Consider the following 20,975-nt stretch of genomic DNA (forward strand, 5'->3'; position numbering starts at 1 on the left):
CCAAGAATATTGAGAGAAATCATCAGTTATCACCAAGCAGTATGATGTTCCACCTAGGCTTTTTACATTCACGGGACTAAAGAGATCCATGTGAAGTAGGTCTAGGGTACTGACTATTGAATTAACCTTCTTGGTGTGATGAGATTTCTTGTGTTGCTTTCCCTTTTTGCACGATAAGCATTGGTCTTCAAAGTTGAAATTTTTCAAGGGAACACCCAGCACCAGCCCATTCTTGACAATGTAGTTCATTTTTCGAAGATGAATATGCCCCATTCTTCGATGCCATAACTCGGACTCTGATACAGTTGCTTTTGACAGAAGACATGATTCTTCTGTTGCCATCTCAGTCGACCTCATGTCCATAACATATGTATTCTTTTCCCTTGGAGCCTTCATTACTATCCATTCCTCTGGTATCTTGAAACCAGGATACAGTACGATCGCTTCATTTTTGGTAAAGTGCACAGTGTAATCTTTGTCACAGATCTGAGACACACTCAGCAGATTATACTTCAGCTCTTCAACGAAATTCACCTTTTCTAACTTCATTTTACCATTAGTCACCGTCCAATTCCAGTAATTCTTCCACCACTCTCTCCAGCAAAACTTACTCTACCTCCCTGAACAGGTTTCCATTCGTGTAACAAATTCTTGTTACCCGTCATGTGCCGGGAACAGCCGCTATTCACAACCCATAGATTGTTTGCAGCCCTGTTCAACTGTTCCTGCACGGTTAAAGCAAAGGATTAAAATCTGGGGACCCAAGACCTACTGGTCTTGGGTCGATTAAATCTGTTAAAAGGCATCCCGTACTTTGGCTGTCCAAAGTTAGTATTAGAATGATTTCTGTAAGTCTTAAAAGGATACCTTCTAGTAGATTGACTATGAGGCCATCCAAACCTTCGTGAATTAAATGAATTATAACTAATGATTTGGTTGTTAACAGGGAAAAACTGAGATCGACTTCTTTGAAAACCTGGATTAGTCCAATATCTGAACTTTGATGAGTTTTCATTCTTACCATTATAGTAATTACTGTTAGTTCTATTCTCAGTTTTCGAAGGCCTCATACCTCTGAATCTCTGATTCAGAGGGCAATCAGCAATCAGGTGTCCTATTTGATTGCATCTGAAACAGCTCCTGTGTTCAACTTTCGTCTCAACAGTTGTTTTAGATGTTGAGGTTGCATTACTGCCCGTTTGTCTAACATATGGTGGGACATACGGGTTTAGTGGAGAATTCTTTTTAGTTGGTTTATGTTCCTCTCCACGTTTTAGTAACACTGCCTCTTCTTTTGTCTCACTAGACTCGGATGTCTTGTCCGAATTTGATGAGACAGAACTAGGAACAGAAATCTTAACATTTGAAACAGGCTTACTCGTTTCGCTTTTACTAACTTCTGGATCTTTAATCGTAACCTTAACAGGAACTGTCTGACCAATTTCAACATCAACAGATTTCTGATTACTAGGATCATAAGTGTAGTTATGATTATAAGGTGGTGGAACTTCAGAATATCCAATTCCTCCCCTTTTAACTAGGGAACGTTGATCACTTACGAGGTGATCAAGTATTGCGGAGGAATTTCTAAATTGCTCAAGCTTTCTGTTTAGTTCCCCCACTTTCACCTGGTAATCAGCTATCTGTTTATCCCTTTCAGCAATTAGTTTGGGTTTCTCTTCTAACACTTCATAGCTAAGATCAATTACTTGTATTTTTTCAGCTAGACTTGCTTTAAGACTTCTGATATCTTTCTCACTAGCTTTTATTTTTACCGTGTAATTTTTTTCTCTAGTTTTAGTGTAATAATGATCTTCTTTTAATGTTCTAAATTGAGCATCCAAACTAACAAACTGATCAGTTATTGTTTTCAATTGTTCAGACAGATTTTCACATTTCATACAAGGGAGCTTAGAACTTACCTCAGAGAGCTGATCTGTCACCTCTGCCATATAAGCTTGATCTTCTCTTGTCTCTCTGTTTTTTTCTTCAGTTTCGATGTTAACCATATTGGCCTATTCGAACACTTCCTCAACTTGCAGATTCCAATTGTATTCCCCGTTCTGTCTGGATATCATCGCCCTATTCTCGTTACTTCCCCCATTTGGTTGTGTTGGCCTGTTCTGACTACGTTCCACTCGTTCATTTGTGCATTCTTTAGCAAAGTGGCCATTCTGTTGACAGTTATAACACCGAACCTTTGACTTATCAAACCCTGGTCTTTCACCAACGAATTTTCTACCAGTCTTCTTCATAAACCTTTTAACTCTTCTTACTATCATTGCCATCTGCCACTGCAGATCCATCTCCTCCAGATCATCAGCATCGATCTGATCATAGTCTTCGTCCAAAGTTGCAGGGTCAACAATTTTACCTTTAATATAATTTTCGTAAGAAGCAATGAAAGATGCATAAAGAGCAAACTGCTGTTCAGCAGATTTAACACTCATGGGCATCTGAGAGTAGTTGTTGTTCGGAACACTTGAAGAAAAACTACCCTTTGTTGTTTGAGGTTTAGAAGTATTTGTTCCACCAACTACGAAACACACATCACCATCCATGTTGAGAGTTACACGACCATCATGAGTTGAGTTAGCGCTCGAGTCTCCCTTTGAGTAGTAAGCAGATGATTCCGACTTCGAACTTGAACTTGAATTAACTTTTGCACCATACATTCCCGGATCCTGAACCTGATCAGTTGGTGTCTCTTTTCGAACCATGTTAAGTTCAAAAGTTCGTAGTTTGTTGACTGCTGTTTCCAAGTCAATGTTGGCAAACTCTTTATCTTCTCTCATCAAGACAGTGTACATCTCCCATTTCGGTGGGAGAGCATCAAGGAGTTTTTCTACGATCTCCTCTTCTTTGTAAAGAATGGAATAATTGCTGAGTTCGGTCATCAGGTGATAATATCTTGTGATGATATCATCAAGTGATTCATTCTTCAAATACTTGAACACCGAGAATTGGGTTTTGAGTAGCTTAATCTTGGATGCACGTATCCCCACATTACCTTCAAATCGGTTTTCAAGTGCTTCCCATAGCTCTCTAGCGGTTTTATATTTCCTGAAGGTGTGAAGAATCTCTTGTGGAAGAGCCATTGTTATCGCAACATGAGCTTTGCTTTCAGCCTCATACATCTTCTTTTCTTCCTCTTCCATCTTATTGTATTCCTTAATTTGTTCACGACCCTCATACAAAGCCGTTGGTGGAATGTATCCATCTTGAATGCACACCCACATCTTAGCATCTTGATATTTAACATACTGCTCAAACCGATCTTTCCAAGCCACGAAATCGGTTCCCTTAAGCATTTTCGGTGCCTTAGTAGCTGAACCTGCTTCCACCTCCATTTTCACCAGTTCCGTAATATTTATAGAAGTCATCTTTGGAAGAAATACAAACGAGCACTCAAAGAAACCAAAATAAAAATTTTATTCTGAACAGTACTGTAGGCGAAGTTAAACTTAACTTCGCTTAAGTCTTAACTTCGCTTGAATTCTTAACTTCGCTCCTTTTTAAATTCGCCAGATTAGACGAAGTTGTAGATAACTTCGCTTAAGTTAAGCGAACTTGTGAGGTAGGCGAAGTTGTTAATAACTTCGCTTAACCTTATATCTTCGCCTAAACCCTACAAACAGTAGCGGCAACTTCGCCTGATGAACAATTGTTTTTGCAGGTTTGATTTTGACGTTTTGCGAGGTATGCGAAGGTGTAATGGGTTGTATTTGATGGTGGGAGGTGAGTAAGACACAAAAACTCGGTATATTAATGTAAACTCGTCCCGCGAATAGTCGAACGGAACGATTTCTACACCCGTGTGATAATCCCGAACCACACAATCACGAGCAAATGCTCTGATACCAATTGTAGGTTCCCAGCCGGATCTACACGGAATATCTCGTTCTACGTAGGTGCGGAATCCCTACGTAAGACGATACGAGCGTAGAAGACGAAACACGTTAAACACAATCAAACACACGTTACAATAAACAAAGAACACGTTGTATTGCAACTGATAACACGTGATATATCAATCACCGATTACACAAAACTGAACAACCCCCTCAAACAAGCCGTAACCTCAACCTATATAACATTCGACAACTTCGCCTAACATGTTTAGGCGAAGTTGTCACTAACTTCGCTTGTTCAACAAGTTCGCCCATATCAGGCGAACTTGTGAGACAACTTCGCTTAATTCTAAATACAAAACATACTAACTCGATTACAGACACTAGATACTAAACTACTGACATCATGTACCAACATATTCTTAAAGCTGTTTCCCATTTATCTATTGCTTCTTCCGTATTTTTTATACAATCTACGTCTAAAAATATTCCAAAGGGATTAATCGGTTCATTTTTCATATTCTGGTATGGTTTATAATTATCTTCATTTTCACCTCTTATTGGAATTTTAGGATTTGTACTTGAGCTTGTTTGTTCAGTATCATTAATATTAAAGTTTTCCTCATTAGCCTTTATATTTATAAAATTATCACTTAATTCCATATCCCCTATCTTTGTTATTAAATTTTCTATTTCAGGAGATACGTAAACTTCGCTTTCAGAGTCGTCTGAGCTCATTTCTAATTTCTTTTATATTCTTTAGGAATTTTCATATTTTGTAAAAGTTGAACAAAGGTTCCTGAAATATATTTGGGGTTATTTTGTTTTTTCTATTTGGGAACGCTGCTTCTAATAAATCTATAATCGTATCTAATTTAAAAATTATTTTATCTCCATAAAATATAATTGTTTTTTGTAATTCTATCATATCTCTATCTATTTTTAAAGAGTTTTCTGTTTCTTTTAGTTTATTAAAACTATTATTTTCCATTACGGTGAAGGGTATTGCCAATCAGTATCATCATAATAGTATTCGGAATTAGTGAATTCATATCCACTAAAATTAAAGTCTTCATCTGAAATTTAATCTTTATCAAAATCATAATCTGAATTAAAAGTTTGACTAATTTCTTCTGTTTGCATTATAAAAGTATTATTTATAAAATTAAAATCTAAGTATATTAAGTTATTAAAATCGTATTCATGTATATTAAATTCATCGGCTAGAGCCCACGCGAAAGAAATTTGCGTGGCTCTGATACCAATTTCAGAGGTACCAGCGGAAAAATATGAACGATTTAAGATTATTAGTTCAAGTAAGTTATTATCCATGAAATTTAAGATTATATCTAAGTTTAAGAAACTTATGAATTTTATAAACCACATATTATAACAAATATTTAATAAGTATGCAAAATTTAAACACATAGGGATTATTTTTAAGTGTAATTTAAAATTATTAAGGCAAGTATTTATATCTCTGTTTCAAATTAATTATGAGAATTTTCCTTATAAGACCCAAGAGATTCAAATATTTAAAAGTATTTTAAAATTAAAAAGAACAAGGGTCCAACATGCTTCCGTACCTTTTTCCCGTTTTGACCAAGATATCGCCGGGTTACACCAGGAGTCTTTTTACTAGGTTATTCCAGACCAAACCTAAGTAGCCTTAGGTAACTCCTCTCTGGCTCCTTCAGCAATATTCAGCTCAACCAGGTTTCGTTTCCTACTTCCGGTGTATGGTAAAAAGGAACAGTTCGTAGTTGGAGATTTCCTCTTTTTAAAAGAGAAATACTTCTAAATAGGAAGAACACTCAAATGTATTATAAGGAAAGTGAAAGTTTTTATTTCATGATGGGTATTTTACAATGAAGATGTGAAAGAAAGTACATAAGTAAATACAAACACTCTTATTTTTAATACATGAAAGCTTAAACACTCTTTTTTGAAATTTTGTTCCAGGCCCGATGATCTTCTTCTTCCTTCTTTTTCTTCTTATATAGGCCCCTTATCCCTTTAGATAGACTTCACCACTTTGTCATCTATATTTTGTTTCCATGTGATATTCTTTTTCTTGAAATTCTCCATTGTCAGATCATTGAATTTGGTGTTGAGATTCCTCATGGAAACTTGAACTTTGGCTTTTCTTTTCTCTTGCATCCATGTTCCCTATGGGAACTCTAACATTTGGATTTATATGATCCATGCATTCCAACTTTTGTATGTATCTCATGAGAGTTTATCCATTATTTATTAAATCATTAATTTATGAAATCTTATTTTTATAAGATTAATTAAAATCTTAATCTTCAGATGATGTTTGACTCTCTTTAGGAGAATCAATAATCATATTGTCCTTTTTCTTAGAACAAGCTGGACAAACATTGTGTTGATGTTTTCTGGTTAAGCACAGTTTATATTGAGCTTGAGGACTTGATGCTATAACACCAGTATCCAAAAATCTGATTTTATCCTCTATATATTTTTTAGCTGCTGGAGGAGTTCTCCTTGCTGGAGCTATCATAACAGAGGAATGCATCTTACTTCCTCCATAAGTTCTAAATTCTCTTTTAAAAATATTTTCTAAAGTACAAAGAACTATCTTCATACCAAGTGCTCTTCTTTTATGAATATCATTTTCATTAAAACTTTGAAAAATTTTTAATCTTTCTGTCTCTGTATTGTAAGAAAGAGATGCATGAACCTTTTCTATTATAACCAGATGATATGTAGGGTAATTATTGTTTTTATAAAAATCAGGCCCTGCAGAAAATAGTTTTAACACCATAACATCACTTGGAGTAATAGTAGAGTTATATAGATAACTGTCCCTTACTCCGTCCCTAACCCATTTTGGTAAAAAGGAAATTTCTGGGAAATTTGGTGATGTAAGATATATTGAATTTATTGATCCAAAATCATACCAGTATCTTATTTCTTCAGGGGAATTACCTTGTAAGTAATTAATTCTGGGGTAAACCCCAGTACAATCAACATATCTTATATCTGTATTTTTAAGGTTATATAAATCTCTCATTTTAAACCACTGTTGCTCAACAAGATCTTGTTGAGTTGGTATCCTTTGGAAAGTATTATCAAAATTTGAAGTCTGCCCAGAATGTGGTTTAAAATTAAAATGTTTTTCTTTAGGTTCATCTTGATCAGAAGTAAGATCTATTGTTTGAACTCCCTTTGAAGATGACGGGATATCTCTTTTTTCTATTTTCACCTCCTTATATATAGGAGATAAATCCACTCTTTCTTTTATTTGGTGCTTTACCAAAGATTTCACTATCATGCTATCATATTCATAAAAGACTATTTTTGAGTCTATAAGAAGACAATTTATTGTGATCAAATCTTTTAGGTCTGAGACCTGTTCAGGGAGAGTGCTAAAATAACTTAGCATCTCTTTCATATCTTTCATTATTTCTTTTATAGACACCACCTGCCTATCCATATGCTTATCCATTTTTTGGGCTATCTCATGATCTTCCATCTCTGGTTAAAAAATATGCTAATACATTTTTATCAGATTTAATTATTTCTATATCAAAATTATATTCGGATAGTAAAGTTTGCCATCTAATTAACCTTTTATACTCAGGTTTAGAGGGCAAATTGTTTTTTATAAAAGCTTTTACTTGTGTATTATCAGTTCTTAGTAAAAATCTAACTGGTAATAGAAAATAATAAAGCTTTTGACAACTTTTTACAACTGCTAAAAGCTCTTTTTCGTTAATATGATATCTTGTTTCAGTGTCACTAAAAGTGCCTGAACAGTATCTACAAATGCTTTCACCAACTTTTTTATTTTCGGAGTCATAGTCTATTTTTTTTAAGTATCCCACTCCAATAATATTCTGAAGCATCTGTTTCTAATATCAAATCATCGTTTTATTTAGGTAATTGTAATTTTGGTAAGTTCCTACAATATTCTTTTATATTTTTCACTTGGTCTTCTAAGCTTTTATCAAAACTAAATATCTTATCTTTCTTTAATAGGTTTTGAAAAGGCTTTCTTATATCTGTGAGATTTTTAATAAAATCTGAAGCATAATTCAATATACCAAGAAAACTTTGTACTTGCTTTTTATCCATTAATTTATTAGGAAAGGATATAATTTTTTCAAGAATATGGCTCTGGAGTTCTATTCCTTTACCATCTATTTTCATTCCTAAAAAATCAATATTATCTTTTAGCAAGCTAGTTTTTCGTTCAGATAGGGCTAAACCATGTTTTATACATAAATCTATAAATATATCAAGATGTTTTAAATGATTATTGATATTATCAGATAATATTAAAATGTCATCAATATAAACAAAAATAAATCGTAATTTTTTAATATAGTATCAATTTTTCTATGAAAAATCTGTGGTGCATTTTTTAATCCAAAAGGCATCACAAGCCATTCATACTGACCTTGAGGGGTGGAGAATGCAGTATAACTAATACTATCAGGATGCATTTTTATTTACCAAAATCCACTTTTACAATCAAACTTAGAAAATATCTTTTTATTTCTAGTCCAGTTTATTAAACTTTCTTTATGAGGTAAGAAATATCCATCAAAAACAGTATTATCATTTAATTTTTTATAGTTTATTACCATTCTAGGTTTTCCCCTTATTATTTCTGCATGTTTTCTTACCAGAAATGTAGGAGAACTATGTGGGCTGTGGCTAGCTCTAATTAATCTCAAATCTAAAAGTTCTTTTAATTGGGTGCTAAATTCTTTTTGGTCTTCTGGATTATATCTCATGGGCTTTATTCTTATTTCCTTATCTTTATCTTTCATTTCTAATTTTGCTGTTATATGATTTTTCTTCCAAAATTGTAATGGATTATCTGTATAACATTGTTTAAGCTTATGCTTTATATTTTCAATATGGATATCTAAATTTCTTAGATTTACTTGATAATCTAATGGTTTTTCTGGGTAACATTGTAAAATCGGGATTCCTTTTTCAAGTTTTGGGTTTGGTTTGTAGCCTATATCACCACGCTTGCTGACGCGTTTTGTAAAATTAATTGGAAATTTTCTTCCGTATGCATTTTTTATTCTTTTAACAACTATTAAGTGGTGGCATGGTGTTTTTAATATTATTTGATATGCTATTATATCAAAAATTATCTTATTAAATCTTTCTAAAAAATCACTTCCTAATAATACGTCTGATCCTGAATCATAAAAGTAGAATGAAGGACATTTAACTAGATATGATCATAACAATATTATTGGATTTCTTATTCCTCTTTTTAAAGAGACTATATCCTTAGAAAAACTAATACCATTACAAGGTGTTAAATCCTCATGGTATTCTTCTGGAAAGCATTCTGGTTTACAAATACTTAATCCTGAACCACTATCTATGTAAGCTGCAAAATACTCAGCTTTATAATCTTTATAAGTGATTCCTATTGGAATATAAATACTTCTAGGGCTTGTCATTTTGGTATATATATTAGTTTATCATATCGTGTTAATTTTTAACCCGTAGGAGGTTATCTGATATGGTTTAACATTTTCTAAAAATGTCAATCCTAACATAATTTCTAATGTGTCGTTTTCATCCTCATTACTTATTAGTAATCTTAATGGAATTTTTTCATCTCCAAATTTTATCATAGTTTCCACAGCTTCATTAATCTCATGTAGTTCACCATTAAAATTAGTATACTGGTGAGGTTCGTCTAATGGATATTTTTGTAAATTCTTACAAAGTTTGAAATTTATATAGTTTCCATTTGCACCTGTATCTATTAAAATGTTTACATGAGAATATTTATTTCCATTAAAGTATTCTCCTTGTATTTTGTAATTTTTTATAGTATCTTCTTTTGCTTTAATTATGTCAGAGAATCTATTAGAATTTGTATCTCTTATTAAAGGGTGACTAATTACACTTTTATTAGAAAATGATAATCTAGAAGAAACATTATTAGATAATAATAACGGTTTATCTTGTAAATCAAGACTTAATGGTCTTGAATCTATTTCTTCTATTTTAGGTAAGGTAGGCGTTTGTATCTAAACACACATCATTAAATAAAAAAGGAAATCTATTGTGTCTTTTATACTAAAACAATCGGAATAATGAGTATTCGATATTGCATAAGAGATAGCATATGTAATAGAATATGGCCTGTTTTGTTGTTTAAAGAAATCTTTTCTTTTAAAATCTTGTAATAAACTTAACGTTTTATCAAAATCCTTGTCTTGAATATGATAGGAAATTCTTGGATAAATATTAAATTTAAGTTTTCCATATTGTAAATTTCCTCTTAATATTCCAAGACACGCTTCTTCTCTATTTTGGATCCTATTGTCCATGATTGCTAATTCTATAGGAGTATCTATACATTCTTTAAATGTGGATTTTATTATTATTTGGATGGCTCCAACGTGAACCCATCCTAAAGTATTTCTTATTTCTGGTCTTACCTTTTGTATTTTTTCTTGAATATCCTTTTTAGATAATAAAGGTATCATAACTTTATTGGATGTTATATTAATATCTAGAGCCCTTTCTTGAATGTTTAATCCATAATATAAATGATGATCTCTAGGTCTTATTCCTAATCTTTGTAAAGTATTCAATTTAAATCCTGAATAGTTTGATAACGAAAAATTTTCATGTTGTATTTGCTTAAGCTTTTTCTTATCTATTAAAATTTCTTGTTTATATTCTCCTGATTGTTCATTTGACAATCGATTATGTTATTATTTATTTTACTACTAGAGGCTGTATCCAATCTATTCATCTTCAGATGACGTATATTCTGTTTCAGTTAAAATAAATATACTTTCATCAGAGTCTATTTCTTGAAAATCATTTATTGGTATAAAATCTCCTTCTTCGATCATTTTTCCTATATCCTCGTCTATTTCAAATATTTTAAGATTCTTTTTAAACTTTTTTGGACATTCATTTGCATAATGACCTTTTTCATGACAGAAATAACATTTACATTCCTTAGGACCTCGTTTTCTTTTATAAGTAGGCTTAAACGTCTTCTTATATCCCTTTCTCTTATAGTATTTTGTTTTACGCTTTTTAAAATATCTTTTTCTAAAATGAGTTCTTTTCTTATATTTTCTTTTTATCTTTCCATAATAATATGAACTATCACATCCAATCATTAAAGGCATTTTTGGACTACTACAACATAAAGATATTTTTCTTTTAATCCCTTGCTTAATTTAGCTAATATAGCATCTCCGCGCCATTCACTTAATTTATCTCTAACATGAGTTATTCTTTTTCCTAACGTATCAGCTGTTCCTGGATTATAAGTTTTTATTAATCTTTGTCCCCAACGGTCTGGTAGTTTTGCAAAAAATAATGCTAAATAACTATTCATATCCGGTACTTGATTATATATATGGTAATAATAATCTTGAAATACACAAATATATCTATCTATTTCACATATGTCACATAATTGTAATCTTATTAAGGCTGTTGAGTATTTTTCGATAGTTGCTGGGTCTTTTATAATATTTCCTTCTCCACAAAATTCTAACCTAAAGGCTCCCACTGCTCTTGTTATTATGTTTGCTATTATTTCATCTTGTTCAAATATTGTTCTCTTTATATCTAAAGGTAAATTTTGCCAATATCTTAAAGCACTATTTATTAAAGTTCTTTCTAAGAATCCTTGAAGTGTTTCAATATCCATTCTATTAACAGAAACTGCTATTCTTAAAGTTGTTTCCCATTTATCTATTGCTTCTTCCGTATTTTTTATACAATCTACGTCTAAATATATTCCAAAGGGATTAATCGGTTCATTTTTCATATTCTGGTATGGTTTATAATTATCTTCATTTTTTATTGTTGATTTTACAGCAGCATATCCTTGTGCTGACCTACGGGTTTCATCTCTTATTGGAATTTTAGGATTTGTACTTGAGCTTGTTTGTTCAGTATCATTAATATTAAAGTTTTCCTCATTAGCCTTTATATTTATAAAATTATCATTTAATTCAATATCCCCTATCTTTGTTATTAAATTTTCTATTTCAGGAGATACGTAAACTTCGCTTTCAGAGTCGTCTGAGCTCATTTCTATTTTTTTTATATTCTTTAGGAATTTTCATATTTTGTAAAAGTTGAACTAAAGGTTCCTGAAATCTATTTGGGGTTATTTTGTTTTTTCTATTTGGGAACGCTGCTTCTAATAAATCTATAATCGTATCTAATTTAAAAATTATTTTATCTCCATAAAATATAATTGTTTTTTGTAATTCTATCATATCTCTATCTATTTTTAAAGATGTAGGTTCCCAGCCGGATCTACACGGAATATCTCGTTCTACGTAGGTGCGGAATCCCTACGTAAGACGATACGAGCGTAGAAGACGATACACGTTAACACGATCAAACACACGTTACAATAAACAAAGACACGTTGTATTGCAACTGGAAACACGTGATATCAATCACCGATTACACAACTCGTAAACTAAAACTCGTACAATGATTCACCAAAAACTATAACTTCTGCCGTAACCTAGGCTATTTAACAGTCGACAACTTCGCCTAACATGTTTAGGCGAAGTTGTTCCTAACTTCGCTTGTTCCACAAGTTCGCCTATATCAGCGAACTTGTGAGAACTTCGCTTACATCCAAAATACAAATCCAACTAACTCGATTACAGACACTAGACACTGAACTACTGACATCATGTACCAACAGACTCCCCCTTGGCAGTAGCTTCATATCTCTATCTTCAAGCACATGTCTTGTAATCTTCAACAAACTTGTATCTTTCAACTTCAAGCATGAACTCCTTCTCGTACACAAACCGATACTACTCTTTGATATTTCTTCGCTTCTTCTTTCCAAGCAGGAATATAAAATATCTTCTTCTCATTCAGCACCTGCAGATCAACTTGAGACAAGTTCACTAGATGCATCGGATCATACACTCTCAGCAGCTCTTGTTCATCTTCGTCCTCCATTATTGCTTTAGCTGTTTCACAATCAACATACCACCACTTCAGGTCTTTGAGCACATCCTTGGGCATTTGTTTCATCGGCACTTCTTTCAGACACCGGATCGGCTTATACTTCATAATCATCCAAGGCTTGCCATCTGCTCTCAACCCTCTATCTTTGTCTTCAATAAGTTTTCCTTTCTGTGGTTTCAACAGCTCGAACTTCTTCTCTTTTATACTTTCCTTCCAAACAATCTTCCCAATGACTCTAGCCATATTATCATCACTTCTGTTTATCAACCCCAATCTGGCTAAGTCTTTCACTTCACACTCAGGCAATGTATTCAACGATCTCAACAGCCTTTTGAAGTACTGAACACCATCATACCTTTTAATCACAAAGAGCCTCAACTGCTCATTATATATCCAGCATATAATCCCCTTTCTCGATTCAGCATAACCTCTAATGTTGTAACTCTTCTTGAACATAGTAGGGACCGCCGGTTTTTTCGTTTTTACGAACCACTGAGCGTAGCCTTCTTTCCATCTTGGCTGCTCTTCCCATTCCGTCTCATCACTTCCCATATCTTTACTCATATCTGCCTTATCAACATCCGGAATCTCATGCTCAACATTCTCTTCTACAATCTCTCCCTCTTCAATATCATCATCAATAACAATCTCTGCACCAATCTTCTCTATCTCATCAACTGGTAATACATCATCATCACCTATAAACTCATCATCCATCTCCTCAACATCCACGACCACCACTTCATCACCTGTACCGCCCGCTGCACTTGTTGACTCCCCCTGAGATGTGGAAGTCCCAAGAGCTTGTTCAGTTCTTGGCAACTCTCCACCTGCACCTTTCGATGCATTGGGATCATCGTCTCGATCATTTCGCCTCTTAGTCCTCAGCTCATCACCTTTACAGCTCGTCTCCCCCTGAGATGCCAAGAACTGCTTCAAAGCATCAATTATTTTTCCATGTTCGATCAGCAGGGACGACTGTATCTGATTCTCTGCAACGAGGCGCTGAATAGCATGGGTCTGGATAAGATTTACCCTTGATTGTTCTGCCACGACCCGTTCAAGCGCTGCCATTCGTTCTGAGTCTGATAAGGTTGCATCGAAATCAAACCTCAGATGTGATATATCTTGAGTGTACTGAGGAGGGATTTCCAATGTAACCGGGACCTCAGAAGTAGGCGTAAACGTAACCGCAGGTGGTATCGTAACCGACAACCCTGCAGTGGCGACAACTGTCGACTCAATAAATCTTGCCACGACCTCCGTTGGAGTAAGAGTTGGAGGTGGCAAGGATACGATTTCCGGAGTCGATAGCTGGAATGTAGTGGGTGGGAGGCCAAATGAGGATGAGGTAGCCACCACGGGAACGTCCGTGGCGCTTGGCCTTGTAACAGGTAATGATGAAGGAACAATAGTCATACCGGACAGTGTGGGTGGAGTGAAACGTACCACCCTTGAGCTCTCACCAGCTCCCGAACCTTCACCTGTCCGTTCCCTTCTTGATCTGCGAACCAACTGATGTACTTCTTCCTCATAATCTGACTCGCTGTCATCATCGGTTCTCTTTCTTTTCCCATGAATTCGTTCTTGAGTTACCAAAATTCGTCTCGCTTCATCCACATCATCATCAGAATCAGAATCAGCCACCGTTGTAGCTGCCCTAGTCACATTCACACTCGAAACCCTTTCAACTGAGACTTGCACATTTTCTTCAGGATCAACACGATCCATATCAAAGAAACCTTGACCACCAAACGCTGCATCAAGGTCTACATTCTCCTCCGGTGACACAACAGGAGCTGTAGGTATAGCTTGAGGTGCTCCAGCCTGTTGTGGTTGAGGATCCCAAAACTCGTCCCCACGAGCTGGAACATACTCTGGGTTGATCAAGGACCCGAATAAAGGAGTATATCGAGGACGGAGCTCAGGTTTGCTCCGCACTGGATGATCTGCATTGAGCGAAGATCCTTTTACTTACACTTTCCACATATCTGATTGGGCGACGCTGAGGTAATGTGGGAGCAACATGATTCAAAATCATTTGGAGGAATCTTGGATACATGAGAAATCTCTCACGCACCATCGCACTTCTTTGACGATCAATCTCATAGAATACCATCTGACTAAAGCTGTAACGCTTATTGTAAGTCAGAGCAGTCATCGCCGACTGCATGGTCGCACCCATACCGTCCGTACCAGCCTTTCTCCCGGACATACACACGATCATCACGTGCATGAGAAAGCGCCACTGGTCAAGCAAGAACCCCTTGCGTCTCTGAGTATCCCCCAGGGGACCAGAATATCCCATCCTCAGAAACGCACCATCTCGGAATGGAGCTACAAAGTCTGTCGGATCGTCTCTTGTTTCATCTCCGAACTGCAAAGCCACCTGGATCTGTTCAGATGAGAACTGAACAATCTGATTGTTGACCGTTGCTCGCATAACCGGGGGCTCGACGCGACAGTCATACTCCACTGTCTGCCAAAAATCCTCAATGTTTGGCAAGGATATCGGCAGTGTTGTGGTAATCGCGTGGAATATACGCGAGCGGAGTAAGAACGTGATGATCTCGAGGAAATCATCAACACCGCTCGCATCCGGGTCTAATGTTATGTACATGTTATGCCCCGAGAAAAACTGTCGTTGGTTATCTCCACCTTCATCACCACCTGCACCGCCTGCTCCAGCTACAGCAGCCATTTCTGCACCAAACAGTCTAAGTTAGAGAAACATCAAGGAAAATCACAAGGTCGCCTGTTACCATGAGCGAAGTTATGGTTTATTCTGTAAAGGCGAAGTTAGAGGTGGGGCGAAGTTGGGAACAACTTCGCCTCAACTTGAACTTCGCCGGATAACAGTTAAGTAAAAAGGGCCAGGCGAAGTTAATGATAACTTCGCCTAACCACAACTTCGCCTCATAAACTATTACATAATTAATTATCAGGCGAAGTTAAACCTCAGGCGAAGTTACGGATAACTTCGCCTAAACTGTAACTTCGCCGAATATGAATCGGCAACAGTTAGACGTTCAATACGAAGTGATTTTGGTCAATTTGGAGATTGCGGATCTCGTAAAACATGTTTTTAAGACGATCTAGACGATCAGTTGATTACGACCACGTAATAACAAGTTTGAAAATCGGGTGTTAAGGTTTCGAATAAACGGGGTCGCGAATCAGGTCGTAACAACCTTTGATTAAACTCAATGACAGTGATTATAAGATACTACAACCTACACACCTTTAATTCGGATTCGAATCGAGAAAAAAAGTAACATAGATTGAGTCGATATATAACTTCGCTTAGGGTTTCAGGAAGATAAGTTCGCCTGGTTTGAAAATAATGAACAGTTTGACCAATAAAAATCCTTTATATAGGGGCAAAGTTATACAGGCCAAGTTATGGATAACTTCGCCTATTGCAGGCGAAGTTATGGATAACTTCGCCGATATTAAATTTTACAAAACAAACCCCATAATTTGAACAATTTGCAATTAAGTTTTAAAACATCCTTTAAAGCGTTAAATGATACGATCAAGACCAAGTAACCAGGTATAAAATCATACAACTACATAAGTAGAATAAAACTTAGAAATAAAGTACACGGGATCAAATTTCAGTCTCAACAGGGACTACTACGTTTTAGAAAAGATCCGAACATGAATCATACTAATTACATGACTGTTACACAGATCCATGTTCAGCTGTATTATGACATAAAGAAACAGGTTGTAAGCAGGTAAATAACTTAAAATGGTTTTCATCGTTTCTGTGATACGGGTTAGGTTCAATTAAGCTCAAAACTTAAGTGGGCAACAACTCAGAGATTATGATGCCTCCTATCTATTCTCAAAGCGTATTTGGCTTTCCCCAAGTCACCCCGAGTTGACCTCAACCCGTAGTGTCTGATTAAATAGTAATTACTCTTCGATCTTCAGACTCTTCTTCCTGTTCTCCTTCTTACATCTTGTTAGAGAAGTATTAACATTATGAACTCTAGAATGTCTCAATAACACACTTTTTTTTATGTATTTACACAACTTCAGAGTAGTAAGCAACTGCAAGTCCCGAATCTGGATCACTGCAGTTTCTTGACACGCTATCTTCACGGGAATCAGAACACTCACGGGCTCGTGTATGACTGGGTAATCGCTTTTCTGCCTATCATACGGAAAGATATATACGGAGACATGCACAACTCTTAAGGAGTTTCCACGTAAAATCGAGTAGATTTAGTTAGTATCACTTCTACTTTTACGCACCACAAAAAACTACCATGACATACAATGACTGTTCTAAAGTCTTTTAGGCCTAATAACTTCACTAGTTAAGCACACAGAATCAGTATATCTATCACTTTCCAAGGTTGGATCAATTTTCTATTAAACTTAGTAAAGGAACTTCTTACGAAGTAGTAGACTTGAAAAATAATTTCATCTCCCTAAAAAATTTTAACTTCTATCGCCCCGATCAAGTCGAAGTCTTCAGGTAAACGGCTATCCTGAAGATCCAATGGATCTGCTGGACCGACCACATACGAGTATGTGTCCTTCTAACTAAGTATGAACGACAAATTTTCAGCGAAAGAATTAAAAACACATCATAAACCGCCCCGGTCACTTTCAGTCATCTGGTTAATGGCTATCCTCATATTCTACAAGTAGAAATGAGGACCAAACATATCCGAAGATATGTCCTTCAAACTAAGGCAACCGACATAATTCTAAGCGATAGTGATTTTTTTTAATAAAAACACAAAACACGGTTACTCGGGATTGATCATCTCATTCAGCTCAAAAAGGTTTTGAAAACGAGTTTTGTCAAACGCTTTAGTGAACAAATCAGCGAAATTATCTAACGTATCAACCTTTTCGAGCACAATCAATTTCTTCTCAGCACAATCCCGTATAAAATGATGACGGATGTCAATGTGTTTAGTTTTGCTATGCTTTACGGGATTGTTAGTTACTGAGATAGCAGCAGTGTTATCAATGCAAATAGGATTATGAGTGAAATTCAGACCATAATCGCGCAATTGCTGTTGAATCCAAAGAACCTGGGAGCAGCAGTTCGATGCTGCCATGTATTCTGCTTCACAGGTTGAAATGGCGACTGAGGTCTGCTTCTTGCACTGCCATGACACTAATCTGCCTCCAAGAAATTGACATCCACCTGTTGTTGACTTCCGATTCTGATTGCACCCTCCATAATCAGAATCTGTGTAGGCGACCAACTCCAAGTCTCCTCCTCTCGTGTACCACAACCCTAGCTTAGGTTTGCCTTTGAGATACCGCAGTATCCTCTTCACACCTTTCAAGTGAGATTCCTTCGGGTTTGACTGAAAACGAGCACAAAGACAAACTGCAAATATAATATCAGGCCTAGAAGCAGTTAAGTACATCAAAGAACCTATGATTGCCCGATATTGGGTGGGGTCCACGTCTGCATCGTTGTCTGAGTCAGCACCCAATTTATGGTTGACGCAGACTGGAGTATCAAATGGAGTGCTGTCCTCCATTTTGAAGCGTTTGAGAACATCTTGGACATACTTAGTCTGATGAATGAACATCCCATCTTTCTTCTGATCAACCTGCAATCCTAAAAAGAAAGTTAGTTCACCCATAGCACTCATTTCAAACCTCTGTTTCATGATGGCTTCAAACTCCTGACACATGGCGACTTTTGATGCAGCAAAGATGATGTCGTCCATGTAGACTTGCACCAGAAGAAAGTCTCTTCCATTTCTCTTAACGAACAGTGTATTATCTATCCTTCCCCTTTCAAATTCATTCTCAAGCAAGTAATCGGATAAAGTTGAGTACCAGGCACGAGGGGCCTAATGTAGCCCATATAGCGCTTTACTTAGCTTGTACACGTGATCAGGAAAGTCTGGGTCAGTAAAACCCGGAGGTTGCTCAACGTACACTACCTCATCGACTTTAGCGTTAAGAAATGCACTCTTCACGTCTAACTGGAACACCTTCATCTCCTTGTGTGCAGCAAATGCCAAAAACAATCTAATCGCTTCTAATCTCGCCACAGGAGCAAACACTTCATTGTAGTCAATCCCCTCTTGCTGATTAAAACCCTTTACAACCAGTCTTGCCTTGTTCCTGATAATTATCCCCTTTTCATCTCTCTTGCATTTGAAAACCCATTTGGTGCCAATCGCATGCACATTCTTCGGTTTTGCAACCAAATTCCATACCTCCATCTTCTTGAACTGGGCTAACTCTTCTTGCATGGCTTCGACCCACGAGCTGTCCTTGAGAGCCATTTGATAGTTCTTTGGTTCAATCTGGCTGATGAAGCAGGTGTACAAGCATTCGTAGATTATGCCCATATCTTTAATGCTTGTGTAAACACAGGTGTGCTCATTCAAGCTTTGTCTTGTTTGTACACCGTCGGACAGATCACCTATCACGTTCTCCAAAGGGTGATTTTTGTGAACTCTCGTAGTCGGAACCGAACTGACTTGCAGATTGTCTTCCAGGTTCGAAGGTAGCTCATCAATGGGTGATTGTTGTTGAGAGTGAAACGGATTGAAGAATTCCTCTTCTGTAGAGGCAACAGGGGTATCCACAGCATTTGACGAGGAAGGCTGACATTCATCGTACTGCGGTCGTTGCACATAATTGTCTTCCTCATCATAAAGCATCTTCGTAGCAATTCTCTCATCAACTTCTGCACAATCCAAGTAAGGCATGTTAAAAGATTTAAAAAGCCTATCATAGTCGAAAACCCCAGGGGGTCCCGTGCTTGGTATTGGTGATTTGTAACTTGTGATATCAGTGTTACACACCACCTCAACCTTGCTGGTCGATATATTAAAGACTCGTCTGTTGGGAGTCCCAACAACATATCCGACTAAAATACCTTCGTCGGCTACTTCACCAAATTTAGAATTTGTCTTTAATATCGAACACGGGGACCCGAATGGTTCGAGACCACTCAAGTTGGGCTTTCTCCCATGCATAAGTTCATAACATGTTTTATTCAGTCTTTTAACAGTTAAAACTCTATTAAGGATATAACAGGCTGTTGCAACAGCTTCAGCCCAGAACACCACTGGAAGTTTCGAATCAGCCAGCATGGTTCTGGCTCCTTCAATTAACGTTCTGTTTTTCCTCTCAGCCACCCCATTTTGTTGCGGAGTATACGGAGCGCTGTATTGGTGTTCTATCCCTTTCTGTAAGCAGAAGATCTCCATCTGATAGTTTTTGAACTCAGTCCCATTGTCACTCCTGATGTATTTAACTCTTTTCCCCATAATATTCTCAACTTTGGTAATCAAATTTATTACCATCTGAACCGTTTCATCCTTTGACTTCAGGAAATATACCCAAGAGTATCGAGAGAAATCATCAGTGATCACCAAGCAGTATGATGTTCCACCTAGGCTTTTTACATTCACGGGACCGAAGAGATCCATGTGAAGTAGGTCTAGGGTACTGACTATTGAATTAACCTTCTTGGTGTGATGAGATTTCTTGTGTTGCTTTCCCTTTTTGCACGATAAGCATTGGTCTTCAAAGTTGAAATTCTTCAAGGGAACACCCAGCACAAGCCCATTCTTGACAATGTAGTTCATTTTCCGAAGATAAATATGCCCCATTCTTCGATGCCATAACTTGGACTCCGATTCAGTTGCTTTTGACAGAAGACACGATTCTTCTGTTGCCATCTCAGTCGACCTCATGTCCATAACATACGTATTCTTTTCCCTTGGAGCCTTCATTACTATCCAATCCTCTGGTATCTTGAAACCAGGATATAGCACGATCGCTTCATTCTTGGTAAAGTGCACAGTGTAATCTTTGTCACAGATCTGCGATACACTCAGCAGATTATGCTTCAGTTCTTCAACGAAATTCACTTTCTCTAAAGTCATTTTTCCATTAGTCACCGTCCCAATTCCTGTGATCCTTCCACCACTCTCTCCAGCAAAACTCACTCTTCCTCCCTGAACAGGTTTCCATTCGTGTAACAAATTCTTGTTACCCGTCATGTGCCGGGAACAGCCGCTATCCACAACCCATAGATTGTTTGCAGCCCTGTTCAACTGTTCCTGCATGATTAAAGCAGAGGATTAAAATCTGGGGACCCAAGACCTATTGGTCTTGGGTCGATACATCCCGTAC

This window comes from Bidens hawaiensis, unplaced genomic scaffold, assembly GCF_021521415.1.
Source record: "Bidens hawaiensis isolate Kalapana, Puna unplaced genomic scaffold, B.hawaiensis_p1.1 tig00003488_1, whole genome shotgun sequence".
Classification (NCBI taxonomy): Eukaryota; Viridiplantae; Streptophyta; class Magnoliopsida; order Asterales; family Asteraceae; genus Bidens; species Bidens hawaiensis.